Here is a 21,648-nt window from a genome sequence, read left to right as displayed (position 1 = left end):
GAGTTCTGCCCCCAAAGGCCAAAACCAGGTCAACCCCGACATTTGCCCACTGTGTTACTTCACTCACTCAGTAGAAGTACTGAACACCTAGTAGAATTACAAGCTAAACTTATAAAAGCAATGATACTATTAGGAAGATTAGTCATTAAAGACACACACAAAAAATTCCTGACCTCATCAGAGAAACGAATGAAAGCTTTGGGATGGAGGAAGCAAAAAGGGTAACCTCCTACTTTGATGTGATTAATGCTTCACTGTGATGCTTAATACACCATGAATTCCCCCACCCCCACAGTTGGCCCGTACACCATGAAGGTTTCTCTGAAATCCAGTAAGGAAAAGAACTTGAAGGCTTTTCCTCCTTCTTGGTAATCAGGGTTTTTTCTCCAGTATGAATTTGCCTGATTATGGATTAAACGCTCTCCCACAGTCTGTACAACACGAGAGTGTCTTTCCCGTGAACTCTCCAATGATAAGAAAGGGCTACACTGTCCCCACATGATTTTCCACACCGATTAGGCTCACAGGCTTCTCTCTAGGATGAATGATCTCAGGTTCAATCCACTCCATGCTTCCCCTAGACAGTTCTCCATATTCATTACATATGACCGGCTCAAGTCCCAACTAAATTAGCTGACATTGTCTGAGTCTGGCTGGGATTGTAGGTTCTTCCTCATCCATTATGCTTACAGAGCTCCTCCCTGCCCTGAAATCCCAGAAGTCTAATTAGCTGTGAGCACTGTCTAAAAGCATTTTCACATCCATTACGTGCATGTGGTTTTTCTCCAGTGTGAATTCTCTGACGTTGAATGACCTCTGCTTTCCTGAAAGCCTTCACATTTATTGCATTTGTAGAGTTCCTGTGGCTTATGAAGGTGCTAGAATGCTTGCAGAGGCCTCCACAGATCGGGCTTTCCCTAAGATGAATGTTTCAGTGTTCAGGAGGATGGGAGCCCCAGCAAAAATCGCCTGTATTTGTAATGCGAGGTCTCTCTCCAATACAAATACTGTAATCCTGAATAAATTCTGACTTCTAAGATTTGGCCACATATATTTTGGGGTCTTCTCACTTCTAAAAGATACAGACAGAATTGCACCTTATCCCCATCTTCATCCCATTCATGGGATGGGGTCCCTGATGGTTCTCTGAGATGTCTCCCTAGTCACATCTCTCTCCATGCTTGGGGGCCAGCTCGTCCTCTGATAGGGACCTCCTCACTGCATTCACCTATGAGTCTACTGCTGCAGAAAGTTCCTGCTCAGGGCCCGCTTGCTCTGGGTCCCAGCCTCACAATATAAAATCCCAGCAAATGTAAATCCCAGCCATTCTCTCTCAAAGAACCAGAACATGTCTTGGGCGGAGAGTATAAAATTTGGGGAGAAGACTTAAAAGTCAGAGTGCCTTTGGGTGAATCTAGAAAATGATGGCTGTGACAGATGGCTGGTTACTTATATTCTCTTTTTCTTTCTTAACGAACCCTCTTGTGGTCACACTGAGAATGTACCCATTAAAATTACCTTCCCTAGTGACCGGGAGGGAGCACATGGGGTCTTGCAAGGAGGCTGTTCCCACTCTGTTCCTTGATCTGGATGCTGGTCAAATTGATGTGTTCACTTTGTGAAGATCCCTAAGTGGGATCCTTAGGACTTGTGCGCCTTCTAGGAGGAAAGTTAAAAATGAGTACGTTCCCCATACTGCCGCCGTGCAGCCAGCAAATGAGATGTAAGCAGAACTGGGCATCCACGAGAACTCATTAAAGTGGGGGACTCCGGAGCAGGAACCTTTTGCCTTTTCCCTGCCTGCCCCCCTTCTCGCGGATCTGGGAGGTGCCGCCCGAAGGCGCAGCAGCCATCCTGGGAGGTGTGAAGGAGGGTGCCCCTTCCCTGTGGCCATGAACTTCTCACCTCTGGAATTTTCAGTTTGTTTAGTCTAGGCAATGAAAAGTGACTCGTTAGGCTAGGCATCTTTCCCTGTGTTCATTGCCTCTTACGTTTTAATTTTGTTCACCTTTCTCTTTGATCCTTTTGCAAGAGTTCTGCATTCATTGAAAGTATTGTCCCTTCACGTGTCAGATGACCCGTGGCCATCCTTCCAAATGTCTCTTGAGTTTGTGGGGTTTTTTAAGCCAAACAAATTACCCCATTTTTATTGTATGGCTTCTGAATGTTGCATGTTCATACTTTTCCCACTCCAGAGCTGTTAAAACGTTAATCCTTTCTGCCTGCTGGTACTTCATAGTTTCGTTGTTTTATAATAAAATCTTGGATCCCCGTGGAATTTACCTTGAGGTAAGGCCTGGGGGTGAAGGTCCGGATCTTCCGCTCCCCAGTCACCTCTCAGCACCGTCTGGGGAATAGCTCCCTTTTCCCAGCCATTGTGAAATGCCGCTGTGATTATGGGTTCAGTTCCCATTTGAATGTGGGTCTTTTTCTTGAATTTCTATTTCTGTACCTTGTCTGATACATAATTATTTTGACTCTTTTTCTTTATAAGTTGTTTTCCTATCTGATAAGGCTACTGCCTCATTGTTCTTTTCCAGAACTCTCACATGACACTAAGGTGAATAAGTGGGGGTTGGCGGTAGTCACTTAGAGATTTCCATGATGTCAGACTGTACAGAGCCTCCTGCATACAGAGAACATTCTAACAATATCCTTAGTTTGAGCAATCTCCCCTTTTCCTCTGCAGTGTATTCTTGGAGCCATTTGGTAAGCAAGAGTCATATTTTCTCGTGATAATTACTCATATCCAGAAACTCAACATCAAACAAGTTCCGGTTCTGACAAATACATCATAGAAGCAAAAACAAAACTTAGGATGGTCTTTAGCAATATAAAAGGGCAACATGATGCTTCAAGTCCTACGCCGTAGGCATATGGGGACTCAAGATAATAATGTCACAGGCCTCCGTGTGCTGTAGAGTCTATACAAAGCACAAACCATTCTGCCAGTCTGTCTGCCTAGTCTAAAAATAGACCTATCTGTGTCAAAAGGACAAATACAGCATTCACAAATGTGCTTCCCTTTGGGAATTTAGGAGATTCATGAGGAAATGGTGTGTAAGATCCAAGTTTCTTTTTAAGGTAAACTTTCCAGAGAAAATGAAACTGATTCTGTTTCTTCTGATAAATTTCCCTGAAACAAAACAAGCATTCAGAAGAATTCCATTCCCCTTACAGCTGCGTAGGATTTTTAGGTTTTTCCTAGAAATGGCTATGATAGTATTGAAAGGCCTCTAAATTAGGACATTAGTTTTGAGTGCATGGAAGTATTAAGAGAAACAGTCTCTGGAATCATGCCTTTGATCTTTGCTTTGCCGCATAAATGCTTCATATTGGTGTAATAAACAAAATGAAATGTTTGGAAAAATACGGGTCCAGGGAAGATTAATTCCTCCAATAAGTCAGAATTTGTGGGAAATTACTATAAGTGTAAAATTAAAAAAAAAAAAGAAAGAAAGAAACTATATCGGCTGCACATAGTGACTTCCTTCCAAAGAGTACAGCATGGGATGGGGGGTGATAAGTAGCTGCTTTACACAGGAGAAGCCCAACAATCCCCACCCCAGCCAGGCAATGAAGGTCGGTGTCAACAGTGATCAGGCTTGTTGATGTATGTACCCTCGATATGATGTGATGACAATGGCCCTTTACCACCATTGTGGTCTTTGTCCCCAAAACCCATTACTCCAGTCTAATGCAGTGAAAACATCAGAAAATCCCAGTTGAGGACCTTGTGCAAAATGCCTGACTCCTCCAAACTCTCAGGGTCATCAAAAACAAGGGAAGTCTGAGAAAGCTGTCACATCCAAGAGGAGCCTGGTAGAAATAACAGCTAAACGGGATGCTGTATCCTGGATGGGATCTTGGAACATTTTGAAAAAGACATTAGGTAAAAACTAAGGAAATTAGATCAAGGGTGAACTTTATTTAATAATATATTAATATTGGTTCGCTAGTTATAACAAAGATACCATAAGATGTGTTAATGGGGGAAACTGGGATATATGGGAACTCTACACTATCTTTGCAACTTTTCTGTAAAACTAAACTACTCTGAAATAAAAGTTTTATTTCAAAATAGGCTAAAGGGGTGCCTGGGTGGCTTAGTCGTTAAGTGTCTGCCTTCGGCTCAGGTCATGATCCCAGGGTCCTGGGATCGAGCCCCACATCAGGCTCCCTGCTCAGTGGGAAGCCTGCTTCTCCCTCTCCCACTCCACCTGCTTGTGTTCCCTCTCTCGCTGTGTCTCTCTCTGTCAAATAAATAAATAAAATCTTTAAAATAAATAAATAAAATAAAATAAAAATAGGCTAAAAATATCAAGTATTAGAAGAGGTTGATGGCGGTTACAGACAAAATGGCATGGATGCAGTTCTCTCTCTTCTCACTAAAGTGCAGCTCAGACCCTGGACATAATGTCTAATACGAATAGAGGAAGACTCTGGAGGGTGGAGAGAACATCAGGAATTAAGAAGAACAATGCTAATGGTAAAATTATGGGCAAACATATTAGACTATTATCCTCTTGAGTTTTTGAAATTATGTCTAATAGCTAAAGCAAAAACTGTAACATTGCCTGACGTGGCATTCATTGTATGGAAAAGAAATCCGTAAGGCAATTTTAAATGGGGGTGCGTGGGTACAGAGACCTAAATGGAGACAGTATGGTTAAAAATATTGATACCAGTAGGCTGTTGGAGTAAGTTACACATGTAAAACACCTAGGGCAACCACTGGGGAAAAGAAAAAAACAAAAAACTATACAAAGACTTTGTTGTGTCAGTCCCAGCCCATTGATAGTGATGTTCTTGATTAGGAATGCCTGAGCCCCACAGATGTCCCCCCTTCCACCAGCACCAGGGCCGGTGCTGTGGCTGGACCAGCCCTTGTGGTTCTTACTATGATTTCAGGATGCACCTCAGCAAAACCATTGGGGAACTTTGAAGAACATGGTTTATTACACACCCCAGGGCCACACATGAAGTTCTGGGTCGAGAGAGAGAGAGAAAGAGGGAGAGAGAAAAGACCTAGGGCTCTGCCTTTATTAGGGACTGAGGGTGGGGTACGTAGAGTTTCACAGGTACACTCTTTATTAGCAAATTTATGGCATAAGAGGAGGAATTAGGGCACGGGAAGGGAGAAATGAGATCAATCAAGTGGTCGGTTAATCTAGGTTACTCGGGGCTCTTTGTAAGGGGAACTTCATGGGTGGGGGTGGCCTCATTCCTTACTAGTTATTTTGCTGGCACCGTGCCATCCACCCAGCAGTATGTTAATTCAAGATGGAGGTCTTTGAAATGGATGCCACAGCAATCAAAAATTTATATCAAGCATTTACACTACAGAGATGCACTCAAAACCAGTATAGATAAATGAAAATGGAATTATAAAAATTGTTCAGGCAACCAGAGAAAAGCATGAAAAAGAAAACAGAGGAATGAAAGCCAGAAAACAAATAATAAATGGCAGGCTTAAACCCTAACATGCCAAAATTACATTAGATGTAAATGGTATAAATCTACTAGTTAAGAACAAAGAATAGGGCCAGGGCAATGAGAGGCCTCCTTGGGAAGGCTGCTGGAGCTACAAGGAGAGAGGCATGTTCTGTGCTCTGGAATTGCTAAACTAGGAGAATCAAAGGGTGGAGTTCCTGGTGGCCATTTGCTCACTTAAAAAAAACAAAAAACAAAAAAAACAAGGATTGGTAGAGTGGATTTAAAATCATGATCTAACTATATACGGTATATAAGAAATTCACTTCAAATATAAAGATATATGTAGACTGAAAGTAAAAGGATAGAGAAAGATACACCATTCAAACATTAGTCAGTGGGAAGCAGGAGTGGCTATGTTAATATCAGATGAAGTAAACTTTAGAGCAATGAAAATTGCCAAGGATAAAGAAGGACATTACATCCTTTTTTTGGGAGGGGGGTCCTTTTATTTCAATTCAATTAACATACAGTGTATTATTAGTTTCAGAAGTAGAGTTCAGTGATTCATCAGTTGCATAGAACACCTAGTGCTCATTCCATCACCTGCCCTCCTTCATGCCCATCACCCAGTTACCCCATCCCCCCACCCACCTCCCCTCCAGCAACCCCCAGCCTCTTTCCTATGCTTAAGAGTTTCTTATGGTTTGTCTCCCTCTCTGATTTCATCTTGTTTTATTCTTCCCGGGTTTGTTTTTTTTACTAACCAGAATCATGCTGTATGTATTGTTCTTTGATGTGCTTGTTAGAGACCTTCTCAGCCTAGCACACTCCTTTTATCCATTCTATATTCCACAGAAATAGTGTCACTGTTTGGGATGCTTCATTCTGCTGTTATAATTATGCCCACTTTTGTGCACAAACTTGAGCACAGGGGATGGAATTTGAGGGGAAAAGTGCCAGTTTGAATCCTTGGCAATCTGAGGTGAAAGCGTGTTGACTTGGCATTGAGCAGGTGGCAGGCCATGCATGATGACTCAGGCAGAAGGGCAGCTGGACTGTGAATTTGGGACCCACAGGCCGATGGCATCTTGTGTGACAGGGACGTGGCTGGTTTTGCTTTTAACTTTTGTTTTTCTGGGAAACTCTCTCTCTCCTTCTATTCTAAATGAAAGCCTTGCTGGATAGAGTATTCTTGGCTATAGATTTGTTTCCTTTTAGCAGTTGGAATTTATCATGCCATTCTCTTCTGGCCTGCAGAGTTTCTGCTGAAAAACCCACTGATAGCCGTATGGGGTTTCCCTTGTTTGTCACTGCTTTCCTTTCTCTTGCTGATTTTAAAATTCTCTCTTTATCACTACTTTTGGCCATCTTATTTACTTTGTATCTTGGTGCAGACCTCTTTGGGTTGGTTGTGTTGGGGGCTCTCTGTGCCTCCTGGATCTGGATTTCTCTTTCCTTCCCCAGATTCAGGAAGTTTTTAGCTATTATTTCTTCAGATAATCTTCTGCCCCCTTTTCTCGCTCTTCTCCTTCTGGGATCCCTATCATGTGACTGTTATGCTTGACAGTGTCGCTGAGTTCCCTGGGTCTGTTCTCATTCTGTGTATTTTTTTCCCCCCTCTCATCTGCTCAGCTTGATTACTTTCCATTACTCTGTCCTCCAGGTGGCTGATCCATTCTTCTACTTCCTCTTTGCTATTTATTCCAGGTGGTCTATTTTTATTTCCATTTAGTGAAACTCGTTCTTTTTTATGTCTCCTATCTCTTGGTGGAGGGTCTCATGGAGGTTCTGCACTCTTTTCTCAAGTCCAGTGAGTATCTTTATGAGCATTACTTTAAATTCTCTATCAGACATATTACTTATCCATTTCACTTAGGTCTCCTGCTCTGATTTTGTTCCACTCTTTCATTTGGGACATATTCCTTTGTCTCTTCATTCTGTCTATTGCTGTGTCTGTTTCTTTGTGTTAGGAAAGGCAGCTTCGTCTCCCACACTTGAAAGTAATGGCTTTATGAAGAAGAGGTCTTGCAGCGCAAGGTCTCTTTTTCACCAGAAAATGGTGCTTCAGGGGGTGTCTCCTATACGTGTGTTGCTCCAGGGGGGTCCTACCATTGTGGCTGGGGTGTGTTTGCCTTCAGTGTGGCCTGCGATGGCTCTCTGCCTGTTGTGGGCAGAGTCTGGTGCCCGTGGTGTTAGTGGGCCAGTCCGGGGCTGCCTTGGGCTTGAGTTGAGTCAGACCAGGCATTTGCTAGAGACGAAGTAGCACCAAACTGCAGGCACTTTCCCTGTGTTGTCCTCTGAGAAGCTTTTGTTGGTGGGTGGGGCCTGCAGTCAGACCAACTACCTGCCCCCAGCCCACTGCTAGGGTCACAGTCAGACTGGTGTGTGCTTATCTTCTCCTCTCCCTGGAGCAGGACTCACTTTGGAGTGGCGCTGATCCTTGGCTGGGCTGCGTGCACACTGCCAGACTTATGGCACTGCTTTGATGGGCTCTTGCCAAGAGCGATCGGAGGGGGTGGATCTGCTTCACTGTGGCCTCTTGTCTCTGCCAGGCTGCAGAGAGTCTGTTCTGCCAGCTTTCAGGTTGCTTTCTGGGTTATTTATGCCGACGTGGGTGTTGTCTAGGTGGCCACGCGGCAAGAGGTGAGCCCAGGGTCGTCGTCCTCTGCCATCTTCCCAGCAGCCTCTAGGACATTACATCCTGATAAAAAGATTTGTCCACCAAGAAGGCATAGCGGTCCTAAATATGTATGGACCAAACAACAGAATTCTAATATACATGAAGCAAAATTGGTAGAACTGAAAAGAGAAACAGACCAATCCACAATTATAGTTGAGGACTTTTAACACCAATGTCTCACAGTAGGCAGAATTACTAGTCAGAAAATTGTCAAGGATATAGAACAACACTGTCATCCAACAGGACCTAATCGATATTTATAGAACTACTTCACCCAAGAACAGCAGAATACTCATTCTTTTCAAGTGCGCATGAGGCATTCACTAAGGTAGACTATTTCCTGAAAACAAATTTCAGCAAATTCAAAAGAATTGAAATCATACAGAATGTGAACTTTGAACACAGTGGAATCAGACTAGAAATCAGTAATGGAAAGATAGCAGGACATTCTCCAAACACATGGACACACACACACAATAATCCATGTGTCAAAGAGGAAGTCTCAAAGGAATAGGTCACATCGAACTGAATGAAAATGCAGCATATCAAAATTTGTGGGACATAGCCAAAAGAGTCTGAGAGGGAAATTCACAGCACTAAATGTTCATGTTAGGGGCTCAAATCAATAATGTAAGGTACTACCATGAGAAACTAGAAAAAGAAAAGGAAAATAAACCCAAGTAACACAGAAGGTAGGAAAAATACAAACCAAAATCAATAAAATAAAAGACATAAAAACAACAAAGGCAATTAAACAGAAAGCTGTTCTTTGAAAGATCACTGAAATGGATAAGCCTCTAGCAAGGGCAATAAAGAAAAGACAAGGAAGACACAAATTATCAGTATCAAGAAGAAATCATTGGATAACCAAGAACTGGCAGAGCTAGGACAAGGAAACAGGCATGTGAGGGTCCGGGCAGTAAACCTCACTCTGACTCTATTACAGGTACCATGATGTGTTCTAAGTTCCTAAGTCTAGGCTGGCCCACCAGGGAAAGGGAAGTCTCCCCCAGAGAAGAGGATAGTAGTGAGAATGACATTCCACATCCACCATTCAACTCTGATCTGCCAATAGAAGTGGCTGGACACGTGTCCAGAGATGCAGGAGGTCGGGGCATACAACAAGATGGCACCGAGTTAATGGCCCCATGATGATATCCACTGAACATACCCAGCAGTGCCGTGATAATGATGTCTGTAGAGTAGCACCAAGAAGCCTGTGTTAGGGCTCACCTATCCCTCTTCTAGTATGTTTTAGAGGAATCAGTCCCCTTTCTCCCAGACCCAGGGCCTGCAGCAGAGCAATCTCCCCAATTCTATTGTCCAGAAAACCTACAATAGAATATACTCATCCTCACTAGAGCCACCCCACTCCTTAGGTCTGCCCCTCACCTTGGAAAGAAGATCTGTAAACCTTTTCTGAACAAGCTATCTACTTATTTCTACCCCTTGAGAGAAATCCCTGATTCTTATCACCTCACCAGTGCCAGGGGCCAGGAACTGGGCACCCATGCTGAGCACAGCACAGAGCAAACTATGGTATGGAGGGAAGCAGAGGACATCTGTATGGATGATTTTCCAGCCATTGTCACCATGGTCAAAACCATCACCAGAACCCCCGGAGGTCGCCTCTTCATCCAAGTTGTACCCAGCCAGGTCATTACAAAACACACACATGTGAAAGACAACCACAAGACCCACCAGTGAGTTGATGATGGGCAACCAATAGATTTCCCATGCTTGGGGAAAGAAGTCACCACCATCATCCCCACGACACCTGCCACTCCCAACATTCCACTGAAGTCTCGGACCAGCACACTCTGTGTGGATGAGGCCATAACCCAGCGGGGCTGTGGGGCTTGACACCCAACACCGAGACATCGGCAAAATAATTCCATCTCCATGGATTCAATGTGGAAATCCAAAGGGGTCTAGAGTCCTATCTTGGGGCTGTGTGGCAGAAAGCCACTCTGCCTCCTTATAGCTGACAAAGCCACGGATTGGCAAGTCATCCACCAGAAATGGAAAGCCTTAAGCCTTGGTGGCGTGGTGCACATAGAGCCAGTCAGGAGTTGGACGAGGCCTCCCAAGGCATGGGATGAGAGCAGGGTTTCTCCACCTCAGCACTACTGACATTTGGACCAGATAATTCTTTGTTCTGGGCGGGGCTGTCTTGACATTGGCAGGATATTTAGCCACATCTCTGGCCTCTTTCCACTAGATGCCGGTAGCATCTCACCAGTTGTGACAATCAGAGATGTCTCTAGACCTTGCCAAATGTCCCTTGGGGGACCAAATTTCTCCCTGCTGGAAACCACTGGGTTAGACCTTGGTATGTTGGGCATCTCCAAGAAGAGGAAGTACGATCTGGCAAAGTTAAGGCCTAGAGAAAGGAGAGAGGCCAAGTGTGAGAAGGCCAGGAGTACACAAGGGGAAAATCTGTAAGATAGGATTCACTCAAGGAAAAGCATGATACTGGAAGGTTAGGTAGAGAGTAAAAACACCAGTTAAGAAAGAGCCGAGAGGTAGGTATAGAAGGCAACAGAACTACGTAGGAGGAATAGTTGGGACCTTATTACCAGCGGAGAAGCTTGGAGTCAAGAGCCCTGGGCTCTGATATCAGCTCTGCGATCTTCTGTCCATGTGGTTCTAAAACAGGCACCTCTGAGCAGGTATGTTTCTCTGGCAGCTAAATGCCCATAAATACGCCTGCCCTGCCTGCCGCACAGGGTCGTAGTTAGAAGTCACATCAGACAATTTCCATAAAGATGCTCTGAAAACAAAAGAAAAAGCCACAAAGAATAAAATATTGGCCATTCCCACAAACTCCAGAGACCTTAAAAGGAGAATAAGGGAACACTAAATCACTCTACCCGTATGACTGCAACAACTTGGATGAAAAGGACCAATTCCTTGAAAACTACAAACTACCCAGACTCACTCAATATGAAATAGATGATTTTTGAAGTCTTGTAACCATTTGAAAAACTGAATTCTTCGTTTTAAAAAAACAACCCCTGTCCCACACTAGTTTGATGATTCACTGGAAGGACTCACAGGACCCCAACATAAAGTTATACTCAAGGTTAAGATTTAGTAGAGCGAAGAATAGAATGCAGGAACAGCAGGAAAAAAGATGTTTATAAGCAAAGGCTGGAGAGGTCAAATGCATGCTTTCATAATCTCTCCGCGGGGATAGCACAGACACGCCTTCTCCATGTGCAAACAGCAGGAGCATATCAAAGATGTCCTGGCCCAGGAAAGACCCCTTGGTCTTAGGGTCCAAAGTTCTCAAACAGAGCTACTTACATACCTGCCATGTGAGCGAGCATGGCCCCCAACCAGGCACCAGGCACCTCAACCATTCATGAGCATCATGAGTCTTTATGTTACCTTTTTTTTTTTTTTTACGTAATCTCCACACCCAATGTGGGGCTCAAACTCACAACCCCGAGATCAAGAGTCTTATGCTCTTCTGACTGAACCAGCCAGGCGCCCCCTCCTTAGTTTCCTTTAAACACGCTGACAGCCTGGCTCTTCTCAACCCGCTGCTTTGGGCATCTAGAATAACATCTCCCCCTGCAGCTGTGCGAATGTTCTAAGAGTTCTGAGAGTCTGCCCAAAGGGTCATCACCATGGAAACAGATAAGTGAGAAATGGGTGACACAGAGCTGCTGTGTGTCCGCTTTTAGCTCACATTCTCAAAACTGAGAAAATTGAGTTTTGAGAAACCCTGGTCTAGACAAACAGTTCTCAGACGTGACACAGAAACTAGGTTCCATAAAAGAAAAAAAAAATTGCTAAATTTAACCTTTATCAAAATTAAAATTTTTGCTCTGCTGAAGACCCCATTAAGAGGATGAAAAGACTAGTTACAGACTGGGACAAGATATTTGTAAACCGTATATCTGACGAAGGACTTATCTAGAAAATATGAAGAACTCGGTAGTAAACAGACAAGCAAACAAAACCCCCCAGATAATCCAATTAGGAAATGTGCAAAATATATGAACAGACGCTTCACCAGAGGTTATAAAATGTTCAGCATCCTTAGGCATTAGGGAAATGCAAATGAAGACATAGCACTTAATCATCTGTTAGGTGGCTAAAACAAATTGGATCTCTTCTATGTTTCCATCTGCAGATGCCTGGGCCACCATCAAAACCAGAACAGCTTTCAGCTAAATTCCTACTTGAGCTGTCTTGTACGACCTCTGAGGTGTAAATTGAGTCTACTATTCCTCAGGACGCCTGGGCTTGGTTTACTGTCTCACAGGGATCTTGCCCCTTGTGCCAAAAGAACATAGATTTACATCTGGTGTCACCTTACCCTGAGCATGTGTGTTGGGGGTAGGGGGGTGGTGTCCCTTGGACTTACAGTGCTGTCCTCCAGCCGTGAGGCCAGTGAACAGAAATGCAACTCAGTTTCACCACAGCTCCCCGCAGAGTTGGCAGATGCCTTAAGGGCAAAAGCAGTTCTAAGAGTTCATTTATACACCAAACACAAAGGCAACACAAAAGCAAACACATAAACAAGTACAACTGCATCCAACTAAAAAGCTTCTGCACCATGATGAAGGAAACCATCAACAAAATGAAAAGGCAGCCTATGGAGTGGGAGAAAAGATTTGCAAATCACATTTCTGGTAAGGGGTTAATCTCCAAAATATATAGGGAACTCCTAAAACGCAATAGCAAAAAAAACAAAACAGAACAAATAATCCAGTGAAAAATGGCAAAGGACCTGAATACCAACAGGACATACAATGAAAAGGTGCTCAACATCAGTCATAATCAGGGAAATGCAAGCCAAAACCTCAGGGAGACATCACCTCACACCTGTTAGAATGGCTATTATCGGGGAGCCTGGGTGGTTCAGTCGGTTAAGCGTCCAACTCTTGATTTTGGCTCAGGTCCTGATCAGGGTCATGAGATCAAGCCCTGCATCAGGCTCGTGCTGGGCGTGGAGGCTGCTTAAGATTCTCCCTCTCCTTCTGCCCCTCCCCCCTAAAAAAAAAAAGAATGGCTATTATAAAAAAGACAAGAGATAGCAAGCTTAGCAAGGATATGAAGAAAGGGAAACATCGTACTCTGTTGGTGGGATTGCAAACTGGTACAGCCACTATGGAAAATAGTATTATTTTAAATAGTAATTAAAAAATTAAAAATGGAGCTACCAATGATCCAGCAATTCCACTTCTGGGTATTTATCTGAAGGAAATGAAAACACTAATTCGAAAAGCTATCAGCACCCGCATGTTAAATGCAGCATTATGTACAGTAGCCAAGTGGAAACAGCCCAAGTGTTCACTGATGGGTGAATGGATAAAGAAGATGCGAGATACACACACACATACACTGGAATATTATTCAGCCTTAAAAAAACTCCCTTCTCCACCTGATGTGCTTTTCCTTCAAGACTCAGCCCAAACAGGACCTCTGTGGAAAGTTCCCTATATCTTCTAAGAAACCTTCTAAGAAGGCGTCCCCAAACACTGTGCACACTGCACCATCACAGGCTTTGTCCTGTATTGTTGGTATGAGCATCGAGAAGCACTGACTATGTCTTCTTTCATGAAACAACTTATTTTGGAGTGTCTACATGGATTGGGCACTGGGCTTAGGAATGTGAACTTTAGTCCCTGACACCTCAAGGAAGTCCTTGTTCTAAAGAAGAAACAGCTGTTTGTGAATGAGTGTGATGTGAGCTTTGAAAGCTGGGGGCAGAAGAGGCTGAGGAGGGGCTCCTGGGTGGCTCAATCGGTTGAGTGTATGACTGGATTTCTGCTCGGATCATGATTTCCTGCGTCCTGGACCCTGCTGCCTCTTTCGCCTCATCCCTGCCTTTCCCCTATTTATATAATGAGTCCTTCGGTTTCATTTCTTTGGAAATCCTTTATGATTTATTGAGCACATACTTTTTTTTTCAGGCAATGTGCATGATCTCATTTGATCCTCAAAATAAAATGAGGTGGTTATTTCCATTTTATAGATGACAAAACTGAGGCTGACAGAAGTTGAGACACTTGCTCAAGGTCATTCTGCTTTTAGGTACTGGACCTGGATCCAACCCAGGAGCACGACTCTAAGGTCCCATTCTTAGCCTTTGCAGTAAACTACTTGCTCCCTTCCTAGGCTGGCCAGCTTTCCAAACTCAGCTCTGCGATCACCCCTTCAAAACTTTAAGGAACTTCGCAGTCTTGCATTCGCAACTCCTCCCTTCTGTGCCCTGATCACAGGCATGACTGAATAAAGAACACTTTGCCCATCAGGGTAATAATTGTTCTTCTGCGCCATTTTCCCTCACCAGACAGCCAGTTTATGTTGAGAAGGCTCTGGGTTTTTCCTTATCCTTGTAGTTCCCACACTTAACATAGCAGCAGACGTGGGGTGGGTCCTGAATAAAGATTTGCTGTGTGGAATTTCTGGCTCTGGTACTTGCTAGCGTGTGTAAACTTGGAGAAGTTATGTCACCTCTTTGTGCCTCAGTGTTCTCATCTGAACTCGTGTTCTTTTCTGTAAAATGGGTATAATAATAGCCACGATGGAAGGTCACCATAAGGATGAAGGGAGAATTCATCTCCAGGCTGGCATATGGTCAGTGCTCAATAATATACACCCCAGCCTGGCCAGAGCAGGGAGGAAGGTGTGATAGGGGCTCACAGGTCTCCAGTCTTGCCCCTCACTGAGCACCAGACCTACCACCCCACAGGCTTCTGAAGCCTGGGTCGGCGCTCCTCTCTCCAGCCCCTCCAGCCTCACCAAGGGAGGCAGCCTCGCGGCTCCCTGCAGCAAAACACTGAGAAGGGTTTTCAGAATGGCAAGGGGCCAGCAGAGCGCTGTTCAGAGCCTCAGTGATCACAGGAGATGGACAAAGACCTTTGTCTTAGTGCCTTTTGGAGTTAAGCGCCAGTATCTGAAAAACCATCTCTGCATTCCGCACTTGTGGTGAACGGCAGAAGCAGAGAGGTCTGGGATACACAAGGCTTGTGGGGGGAGGATCAGATCCAGAAAGCTCTGGAATAGCGAAACTGAACCAAGAGAGAAGCGTATTGTGCACTCACCCAGACTTTGTGAAGAACATCTCCACAGAAGTATAAAAAGAAATGAGTCTTCTCATGCAAAATGACATTTCCATGTTGTATTAGCTTGCTAGGGCTGCTATAACAAAACATCACAAACTGGGTAGCTTCAAAAACAGAGGTTTGTTTTCTGTGTTTGCTGGACTCTCTGGAAGTCCAAGATCGAGTTGACAGGGTTGGCTAATGTAGATGGACTACTTCTCCCTGTGTCCCCGAAGGGTCTTCCCTGTGTGTGTGTGTGTGTGTGTGTGTCCTAATTTCTTCTTCTAAGGGCCCCAATCGTATTGGATTATGGGCTACCTTGATGGCCTCATTTTAACTTAATTATCTCTATAAAGACCCCATCTCCAAGGACAGCCATTCTGAGATACTGAAGACGACACACGAAGTGGGACGGGGCCACAATCCAGTCTCAGACAATTGCCATGGAACAAAAACCTTCCAGGTACAGAAAAGGTTAGCTAAGTTACACGGTTCTTCAGGCTTTTTCTACCCCTTTCATCCCATCTCGGCTGTCAAATCAATAAAAGTCTCAACGTTTTAAAAATAGCTGAACCATTTTGACATTCAGGAAGGTTCGGTGCCTTCTTGAGCTCTTAGATTTGCCCAGCTTGATATGACCTCATGTTTCAAAGGAAGCTGCCTCTATTCAGCGCTTAGTCACAGCTGGCCTTCTGGAACATCCTTCTTAGCATCTGAAGTGGTGGGAGGGGATGTTTTTTAGCCTGGAACATTTTAAGCAATCCAACTCACGCAAATGTTGTTCCTGAACTACGGAGCTACCTGCCTTTTTACCAGAAACAGATGATTTTGCATCAGAATTCCTTTTTTTTTTTTAAAGATTTTATTTATTTGACAGAGACACAGTGAGAGAGGGAACACAAGCAGGGGGAGTGGGAGAGGGAGAAGCAGGCTTCCCACTGAGCAGGGAGCCAGACATGGGGCTCGATCCCAGGACCCTGGGATTATGACCTGAGCCGAAGGCAGACGCTTAATGACTGAGCCACCCAGGCGCCCCCAGAATTCCTTTTTTAAAAAAGTTGCTCTATCACGTATTGGAAGAGACAATGGTGCATAGAAAAACTGCCGTGGACTGAGAGCCAGGAGACCTAGGGATTTTGAGAAAGTCACTTCACCTCCCTAATTGTTTTTTCACATGAAACATGAGTGGGTGAATTAGACACCTTCCTGTCCTTTCTGCTATAAAATTCTAGAAGTTCAATATAACACAAACATGCAGCCTTTGTCACACTGGAATCCTCCTAATTCATGCTTAAAATACAGTTTATTTCATTAAATTTAGACCTTATGCCTAGTAACCCAGTTATCACCCATCTCATATACTCCATAGCAACGCAAAGATGGAGGCCATGGGGGTGAGCAGCCTGAAGGGCTCAACCGCGAACATGGTGTAGTGATATTAGCCACAATTCTGCCACCGGACCCCCCATCTCATTCAAACAGATTCTTCAGATCGGCCCTCATGTTCCCTCAACGTCTCATGGGGTCCCACCCCATGACTTAGAAAGGTCCTTGCTTTCCTGTATTTATGACTTTAAAGATCTGATCAAAACCATGGGCCCCCTCTTCCCCCCAAATGTAAATGCTGCACCAAAAAAAGGTGCAGCTCCTTTTATTTTCCCTACAGCCCTGTGGCCTGGTTCAAGAGAATAGATATGGGTTCAATGATTCAAATGTTGAAAACATTTTCAGTCCCATAAGGTGCCATGATGTCCTTGCTGTTCAGATAATCCTGGCAAACTATACAGAAAAGGCATTTCAGGGATGCCTGGGTGGCTCAGTCGGTTAAGTGTCTGACTCTTGGTTTTGGCTCATTGAGTGCAGAGTCTGCTTGAGATTCTTCCCCCTATCTCTCCCACCCCCTCTGCCCCTCCCACACTCACATTCTCTCTCTCTGTCTCTCTCTTTCTCTTTGTAAATAAATAAATAAATAAAATCTTAAAGAAAGAAAGAAAAGGCATTTCAGCAGCAGTGAGTTTGGAAATAGACCAACAAAGCCTTGGGATGGCCAGAAAGGGCCCTGTTGATGAGATCCTATGGGTGGTGTACGTTACGGTGTTTCACATAGTGTAAAGTATCTCCACATCAACATCCTGCAAAAATCAGAAGGCCACATTTGTGGAGGATGTAAAAGTCCAGCAATTTTCACAATTATCTGCTATAAATCAGGATTCTGCAGTAACAGTCTCCTTCAAAGCAGATTGGTATACATTGGTTAGGGTTCAGTCAGAACATGGAGCAACACTGAGTTGCATGGAAAATGCTCTAGAGCCTTGAGAAACAAAACAAAAATAAAAACAACAACCAAACCCAAAAAAAACCAAACCAAACCAAAACAACAATAAACAACAACAACAACAAAAACAAGAACCGGTCCCCAGATGCCTCAGCACCACTTGGAACTTGTTTAGAAATACAAATTCTTTTTATTTTTTTTATTTATTTTATTTTATTTATTTATTTATTTGACAGAGAGAGACACAGTGAGGGAGGGAACACAAGCAGGGGGCGTGGGAGAGGGAGAAGCAGGCTTCCCGCCGAGCAGGGAGCCCGATGCGGGGCTCGATCCCAGGACCCTGGGATCATAACCTGAGCCGAAGGCAGGTGCTTAACGACTGAACCACCCAGGCGCCCCTAGAAATACAGATTCTTGGACCCTACCCCAGACCTATGGAATCAGAAACTTGAGGTATGGTCTAGGACTCTGTTTTAATAAGCTCTCCAGGTGATTGTGGTGCATCTCAGATTTGAAAACCACTATTCTAGAACTCAGGTAAAACCCTGAGGCTCTGTGTCAGCTAAAATCAAGTCTAAATAGTGAAGCTAACAGTAGCATCTGTGTGAAATTGTGATGTAGGGTTCAGGAAAGGGGTCATGACATAAGGAGCACTTCCCAAGCTAGTCCTATATGACTAGGGTGACCAAATAGCCGGTTTGCCAAGATGTCCCAGTCTACTCTTACTGTTCTCATGCAATGATTGATACCATCACTGTCTCACCCTCACAAGTGTCCCTGTTTGGATAATAAATTATATAGCCACCACTATGATGCTTCATTTTAGTAGACAATGTGGGAAGGAGAACATCACTGAGAAGACCTGTCTACCCGTTACATGCAAGCCCAACAACCAAGTCCTTAGGACTTTCAGTTATTTCTTATTTCTTTCCCATCTGCTGTGTCCTGTTCCCTTCACTTACCTGTGATGGACCCTCTCATGTCTCCTCTGTGCTCCTATTCTTGCTCTAGCTGGGAGATCAGAGCAGATGGTTAACTGGAGCTCCTAATGTTGGCAAAGGAAGTGGGAGGATGTGTTTTGTAATGGAAAAATGCAGCTGGGGCCATCCAAGGTCGGTCTTAGCTCTTGAAATTTTTGGAGCAGAAAAGGAAATGACCAGAAGGGTGACCATGAGTTGGCCAAAGAGGACTCAGAGATGACGCTTCTCAGGAAGTTCCTTTAAGAAGGTAGATAAAATAGGGGTACCTGGGTGGCATCTACCTTTGGGTCAGGTCATGATCTCGTTTCTGGGATCGAGCCCCGCATATGGCTCCCTGCTCAGCGGGGAGTCCCGCTTCTCCCTCTCCCTCTGCCCCTCCCCCCAACTCATCCCCCCCAAATGAATAAATAAAATCTTTTTTAAAAATTTACAAAAAGAAGGTAGATAAAATAATCTGAACTACAAGGACAATTTAACCCATTGGTTCTCAAGTAAGTATATCCAAATTAAAATGCTGAGAAAAAGGAAAAGCACTTTCCATGGAGATTTTTAAAGCTTAAAATGTAATGTAAAGCTTAAGGAAGCTCCTATTGTTGCCATAGCCGAGACAGGTATGTTTTATTATTGGTTTGTGTTGATGGTTGGTTTATATTTATAGGATAAGTCTCACTGCTTTTAAGTAAGATAGTTGACCAGACTAGGAAAATTTTGGAAGTATTGTACTTCAGTAGAAAAATAGGTCCCTTCAGGATTAACATAATTAAGTAAATTCATAAACAAAATCTGACTTTAACAACATAAATGTTTGAGTGATCAATAAGAGACATTTCCTTCTCAGAAATAACACTGGGTAACAATCACCGATAACATGAAGATTTCCAAAAAAAAATTAACAGATGTGACTACCGTTATCCAGGATTTCAATTTAATTTAGAACCCAGAGAGAATTACTATGATAACTTCTGCTTCTGGTAAAAGTAGGCTAGGTGATTCAGCCCATCTCTCCTCCTGAGGAGACTAAAAAAACCAGTCAGAATATAAAAAACATCCACTTGAAGGCACCAGAGAGCTAACAAAAGAGTGAAGAATTACCAGCCCCAATTCCAAGAAAGGACAGAGGTTCTGCCTTGGGAGCCTGGTTGGGAGGGTTGCCTTTCTCCTGGGGATGTCCCCCAATTCCAGAGCCGTTGCTGGCTGGGATGTCCATCAGCTTTTTTTTTTTTTTTACATTATATCATAGTGAATTATACATCTGGCAAAGTGCGCAGATCATAACTTTACAGCTCAATTTTTTTAATTGAAGTATAATTAACATACAGTGTTACATTAGTTTCAGGTGTACAATATAGTGATTCCACAATCCTATACATTATTCAGTGCTCATCACATTAAGAGTAGTCACCATCTGTCACCAAACGTTATTACCATCTTATTGACCACATTCCCTATGCTGTACTCTTCTCCTCCATGACTTTTTATTTTTGTAACTGGAAGTTTGTACTTCTTAATCCCCTTTATCTATTTCACCCATCCTCCCACCCACGTCCCCTCTGGCAACCACCAGATTGTTCTCTGTATTTAAGAGTCTTTGTTTTTTTTGTTTCTTAAATTCCACATATGAGTGAAATCATGTGTATTTGTTTTTGTCTGACTTATTTCACTTAACATCATCACCCTCTAGGTCCATCCATGTTGTTGCAAATGGCAAGATCTCATTCTTTCTATGATTAATATTCCATTGTGTATATATAAGACATCTTTATCCATTCATCTATTGATGGACACTTGGGCTGTTTCCATATCTTGGCTATTGTAAATAATGCTGCAATTAACATAGGGATGCATCTATCTTTTTGAATTAGTGTTTTCATTTTCTTTGGGTAAATACTCAGGAGTGGAATTACTGGATCATATGGTATCTCTATCTTTAATTTTTTGAGGAAACTCCATACTGTTTTGCATAGTGGTTGCCCCAGTGTGCACTCCCACCAACAGTGCATGAGGGTTCCTTTTTCTCCACATCCTCCCTGACACTTGCGTTTCTTATATTTTTTATTCTAGCCATCTGACAGGTGTCAGGAGATATCTCATGGTTTTGATTTGCATTTCCCTGATGATGAGGGATGTTGAGTATCTTTTCATATATGTTAGCCATGTGTGTGTCTTCTTTAGAAAAATGTCTATTCAGGTCCTCTGTCCATTTTAATCAGATTGTTTCATTGGTATTGAGTTGCATGAGTTCTATATATATTTTGGATATTAATCCCTTATTGGATATATTATTTGCAAATATCTTCTCCCATTCAGCAGGTTACCTTGCCCTTTTGTTGATGATTTCCTTCACTGCGTGAAAGCTTTTTGTTTTGGTGTAGTCTCAATAGTTGATTCTTGCTTTTGTTTCCCTTGCCTGAGGAGACATCTCTAGAAAAATGTTTTCTACAGCCACTGTCAAAGAAATTACTGCCTATATTTTCTTCTAGGAATTTTATGGCTTCAGGTCTCACATATAGGTCTTTAATCCATTTTGAGTTTACTTTTGTGTATGGTGTAAGAAAGTGATCCAGTTTCATTTCCCTGCATGTAGCTGTCCAGTTTTCCCAGCACCATTTGTTCAAGAGACTGTCTTTTCCCCATCGCATACTCTTGCCTCCTTTGTCAAGGATTAATTGACCAGATAAGTGTGGGTTTATTTTTGGACTCCCTATTCTATTACATTGACCTACACGTCTATTTTTATGCCGCTACTCTACTGTTTTTGTTACGGCAGCTTTGAGGTAGATCTTGAAATCTGGGACTGTAATACCTCCAGCTTTGTTCTTCTTTCTCAAGATTGTTTTAGCTATTTGCGGGCTTTTGTGGTTCCATCCAAATTTCAGTATTATTGTAGTTCTGTGAAAAAAATGCTCTTTGTATTTTGATTCAGGTTGCATTAAATCTCTAGATTGCTTTGGATCGTATGGACATTTTAACTATGTTGCTTCTTGGGGTGCCTGGGTGGCTCAGATGGTTAAGCGTCTGCCTTCAGCTCAGGTCATGATCTCCAGGTCCTGGGATCGAGCCCCGAATTGGGCTCCCAGCTCAGCAGGGAGTCTGCTTCTCCCTCTCCCCTGTTTGTGCTCTCTCTCAAATGAATAAATAAAATCTTAAAAAAAACAAACAACAAAACCCTCTTATGTGCCAGGCACATGCTGTCTTTCCATATACCACCTTGTT

The 21,648-nt window shown here is 43.3% G+C and overlaps 1 long non-coding RNA gene across 1 annotated transcript in view; it reads right to left on the bottom strand.

Annotated features, from left to right (window-relative positions):
- LOC115941105 (uncharacterized) overlaps window positions 1–18,501 on the bottom strand; it is a 29,374-nt gene extending 10,873 nt beyond the window's left edge. The window contains exons 1-2 of the long non-coding RNA XR_004075855.2: window positions 18,418–18,501; window positions 10,696–10,889 (exon numbers count right to left, since the gene is read on the bottom strand). This is a non-coding gene — a long non-coding RNA (uncharacterized LOC115941105). The remainder of the gene's footprint in view (window positions 1–10,695; window positions 10,890–18,417) is intronic.
- Window positions 18,502–21,648: the final 3,147 nt, after the last annotated feature.

Source organism: Leptonychotes weddellii, chromosome 5 (assembly GCF_054177405.1).
Source record: "Leptonychotes weddellii isolate Sample4059 chromosome 5, ASM5417740v2, whole genome shotgun sequence".
Classification (NCBI taxonomy): domain Eukaryota; kingdom Metazoa; phylum Chordata; class Mammalia; order Carnivora; family Phocidae; genus Leptonychotes; species Leptonychotes weddellii.
The sequence above is the reverse complement of the archived record's forward strand: the minus strand, read 5'-3'. Positions and strand labels throughout refer to the sequence as shown.